A 5201-nucleotide genomic window follows, 5' to 3' on the forward strand; every position below is an offset into this window, starting at 1 on the left:
AAAGTAATGTTAGCAAATAGTTTCTTTTCTCTCTTCTGTTAAAGGCATCATCAGAACAGTCTTCACACCATATTTGACACCTTTTGTAACTTCATATTCCGCACAGAACAGTGTGTACTGGTTTCATCAAAGCTTATATATGCAAACTTTTGTTGTGCTAATGTAAGCTCCCTCAGGGTTCTCCGTGGCACTAGCACAAATTATAACATTTTAACTTTTGCACTGCTGGATTCTGTGTACGTCATCTAAAAAGCAGCAAGAATTTCTTCTTTTTGTTGTTGTTATTGCTACTTCTTTGTTCCTTCAAAGGCTTTTCAAGATGCTTTCCTCTATTTTTGTGGATGCGCCGATTTCTTTCAATGATTTAAAGTCTGAAGATTTTTCTCTGTTACTTTTTGAACTGACAGGTTCTTATTGAGCTTTCAAAGGCACTGCAAGATACAGGGTTGTGTCATTATCAACACTGTCAGATTCTTTTTGTGGTAACAAAAGAGCACTCCAAAGACTCTCTACAGCAAGATGAGAATTTATTGTGGATGTGCAGAAACTCTGCCTGAGCTTTTTTTCTCATTGCTCCTGGTGTACCAAGTATCAACCCCATAATAGCACTGCTACATGTAGTGTGTAAAAGTCATGCTGCCTATGCAAATAAACTGATATTTGGTAGGTCAGGTACACTAGTCCTAGGGACTGATAGGTAATTAGAGTTAAATATCTGTAGCTGTATAAAAAATATTTTCATTTTTGTGTTTAGAATTTTTGTAAGTAGTTGCCATCCAGAGAGACCTGGACAGGCTGAGCATTGGGCCCAGGTCAACCTCACGAGGTTCAACATAGCCAAATTTGCAGGACTGTGGGTTGTGTCAACCCCCACTATCTTTACAAGCTGGGGAGTGGCACAGGTTACCCAGAGAGGTGGTGGATGCCCCATTCCTGAGGACACCCAAGGTCAGATTGGAAGGAGCTCTGAGCACCTGATGGAGCTGTTGATGCCCATATTCACTGCAGAGTGATTATGCCAGATGATCTTTAATGGTCCCTTCTAACTCAAATGATTCTATGAATTTCTGCCGTTAGGCTCCTGCTGGGTTGCAGGTGAGCCTTTTCTAATGTTCACATAGGCTCCTTAAAGCTGGAACTACATGGCAACCGTGTGAGCTCCAGGTTGCTAGAGTAGGAAGAAGCAAACATTGACTCAGCAATGCAGCTAGTGTCTAAGATGGCAAAAAAATATTGGCGTGGCAGTGCAATTAAAAAATTCCGTAAATAAGATTTCTTTCCCAATGAAGAGGGGAAAAGCCCAATGTTATCAATAGGGAAAAGCACTATGTTTCTTCCCACTTAAAAGCTATGGGAGCACACCACTATGGGTATATTGCAGATGTTGAGATGCGAGAGCGAAAGTGTATGAACATGGGTACCTCCTGTAATAAAAAAGGAAAATTTCTGGTAAGGTTTAGAAGATAGCAAGCCCAGATGACATCATTGATTTTAGCTTGTAAAGGTCTATGTCCCTTTGCTAGAACATAATACACAATCCTGTCTTCAGTGTGAGTTATGGAGTAAGAACATTTTCTCAGTGTAAATTCCGGGACAAATGAACTGATTTGACTCTATCAGCTGTGAATTTTTGACAGCTTTCAACCTTATCACTGAGGTTAAGTAAGCTGACAAGATACAGTGGCATGTTTCAAGATTTAATATCAGTAGAATGAAGATCATCTTATTCCTTCTGCTAAAGATACTGATATTTGCAGTTTCGTTTCTTAAATAAATATTCTTTCCTATTGCAAATGCTTCTATAATGTGTCTCTGGGATACTGAATGCATCATCCGTTAATGTGACCTAGTGTATTTATGGACAAATACTGTATCTCGTGGAGAAATGTGAGGTGTCTTAATCTTCTGTTTCATTGGCATGTTCTGTTTACTTACTGTAAATAGCGTGAGAAAGTAATTACATTTTAAATACCTTAAAAAAACTTGGAGGTGTTCAAGGTCCACATAGATGCAGTGCTAAGGATCGTGGTTTAATGGGCAGTATTGGTGGTAGATGGGTGGTTGGACTGGGTGATCACAGAGGTCTTAATGATTCTATGATAAATGTTTATTTTTCTGGAAGTTGTTTCGAAATTAAATCTCACTTCAAGCAAGTCAAGTCAAATTTTCACTTTAATTCTAATGTGAGCAGGATTGGACTAATATATTTTAGATTCCTTTTAGCATGGTGATTGACATTTTAAATGAGTTGAGAGGTTTGAAAAAAATGAGTTCGAGAACTGAAATTGAGTTAATTGCTATAGGTAAATGGATGAACAAATGATTTACTACTTTTATAAATTTCACAAAAAGAGTGCCTGTAAAGTCGTAATGGGGCCTCTGAGCACACATATTTTAAGTTCTGTCCCAGACAGGAGGAGCAATGAATATGCAGTGATATTATTTTTATAGAAATGAATGAATAACTTGGAAATATATTCATGGTAATGATGTAGGGAAAATGTTTGTGATAGAGATTGCTTCGCTTCCTTGCTTTCTGCATCTTTTTATTTTCAATTTTCAACGTTTTAATATCATCTTCTGACTAACCTTAATTAGATTTATGTTGGAGTAAAACATTAAAATGCTATTTGCAGGGTTTTCTTTTTCATGGCAGAAATTAAAAAGGAGCAATCTCTCATTTGCCTCTCTGTATCGCTGTGCAACAAACAACTGTATGACTCCAAACTGAAGGAGATATACTGCCATTTGGAGCAGAACAAAGGGAGGTTCAGGTGGGATACCAGGAAAAATTTCTCCAAAAGAGTGGTCAGGTGCTGGCACAGCTGCCCGGGGAGGTGTTCAAGAACCATGGAGATGTGGTACTAAGGAACATGGCTTAGCGTGCAGTGCTGGTGGCAGGTGGCCCCGCTGTAAATCCCAGAATAAAGCTGGGAAAAAAGAGGCAGAACTTAAATTCAGGTCTCAGGAAACTTTCACACGACCATCAACATCCAGTACTTTTTGTATTTTATATTTTTCACAGGTTACTTCTTTAACCTATGCAAATTTCTTTGGTAACTTCTTTACTCGTTTATCTGAATTACTCCCTGGGTTTGCACTGTTCACTACAATGATGAGGCAGGAAAAAAGACTTTTTTCTGCTATGTTTGTGAGCTGACGTCTGTTGATCAAGTTCTTGGCAAAACATTCCAGTTCCTATAATAAGCTGAACAGATTACCTGAATATCCCAGGTTCTTGGTGGCACGTGTTATATATTAATAGCAATCCTGCACAGGAACATTCAGATCATTACAAGCTCAGATCATCAGATGCTGCTTTTGAGAACAGGTTATAATAAATATCTCCTTCCAGAGCTCTTGTGTTTTATTCGTACCTGTTCAGCTATAATTGTACTACCTGGACAAAATATACTTTTAAGTTCTTCTGTCTGAAGGAGATGAAAGTTTGGTTGCCATTTAGGGTTACTGACTTATGCTAACCTATAGTTAGAATTGTAAGACTGCTATTTTTCCTGCCTTCTCAGCATACTTGTCTTCTGAAAAGACTGCCTGATTCTTGTCATACCCTCATGGGTCAACTCAGGATCTCTTTGTACCTCTGAAAGGTTCCTGGATTTCATCAGAGCCCAGGAGCTGCTTCTCATAGCTGATGCATGTTCTAGGGTTCGCGGGTTCACTCCTTGGGCTCTCCCTTTGAGAAGCTGAGACAATAATTTAACTCTTTGGTTGTTTGGAGTGCAATAATATAAACTTCCCAAGAACTTCCTTCGTGTCAGATTTGTGGTTCAGAGGCAGACCAACACTTAGAATCATAGAATCATAGAATCACCAAGGTTGGAAAAGACCTAAAAGATCATCCAGTCCAACCGTTCACCTATTACCAATAGCTCCCACTAAACCATGTCCCTCAACACAACATCCAGTCTTTCCTTGAACACCCCCAGGGTCGGCGACTCCACCACCTCCCTGGGCAGTCCATTCCAGTGCCTGACCACCCTTTCTGAAATGTAATACTTCCTAATGTCCAGCTTGAATCTCCCCTGCTGTAGCTTGAAACCATTCCCTCTGGTCCTATCACTAATGACACGAGAGAAGAGGCCGACCCCCCGCTCACTACAACCTCCCTTCAGGAAGTTATAGAGAACAATGAGGTCTCCCCTGAGCCTCCTCTTCTCCAGGCTGAACATTCCCAGCTCCTTCAGCCTCTCTTCATATAGCCTGTGTTCCAGACCCCTTACCAGCTTTGTTGCCCTCCTTTGAACACGTTCCAGGGCCTCAATGTCTTTCTTGCCGTAAGGGGCCCAAAACTGGACACAGTACTCGAGGTGCTGCCTCACCAGAGCTGAGTACAGGGGGACAATCACCTCTCTGCTCCTGCTGGCAACACGATTTCTGATGCAAGCCAGGATGCCATTGGCCTTCTTGGCCACCTGGGCACACTGTCGGCTCATGTTCAGCCGAGCATACACTTGGTGTTGTTGAGCCTCAAGGCGTTCTCCTGGGCCCACCGCTCAGGAGGTCTGTGTCCCTCTGGATGGCATCCCATCCCTCAGGTGTGTCAACTGCACCCCACAGCTTGGTGTTATCCACAAACTCACTGAGATTGCACCTGACCCCACTGTCAGTGTCATTGATGAAGATGTTAAAGAGCACTGGTCTCAGTAGTGACCCCCGAGGGCTACCTCGTGTCACTGATCTCCATCTGGATCAATTGATCTCCACTCTCTGACTATGATCATGCAACTTCACAAAGTCAAACTGAGTTTATGTGGGTTCTGTAGTTGCTAATATACATTTTAAGAGTCCAAGTGCCATTTTAAATGCAGTTCGAAAGTGATTTTCATAAATTTTGTATAAGATTAATTTGTAAGTTCTAATTCCATCTCTAGATGCTGTGGTCTAGTTGTATAGTGCTCATCTTTCCTGGTCAGTGTTTGTCTCCATAAGCAATGCACACAAAGAAGGCAGTGGCAGTCATACTTACATTTTATAATGCAAAAAAATTAAAATTAATATTTGCTTTTGGAAACTGAGGTTATGGAAATAATATAAAATGAATGTAGCGTAAATGAAAAGAAAATTTATGAACTATATCTGTATGTATTTCTAAACTATCAGAACATGAAATGGGCTTTCAGATGTTAAATACTGTATTGTATTCTTATTTTTTTATTCTTCTTTGACCAGGGTTAGGAGGA

Source organism: Meleagris gallopavo, chromosome 2 (assembly GCF_000146605.3).
Source record: "Meleagris gallopavo isolate NT-WF06-2002-E0010 breed Aviagen turkey brand Nicholas breeding stock chromosome 2, Turkey_5.1, whole genome shotgun sequence".
NCBI classification, from domain to species: domain Eukaryota; kingdom Metazoa; phylum Chordata; class Aves; order Galliformes; family Phasianidae; genus Meleagris; species Meleagris gallopavo.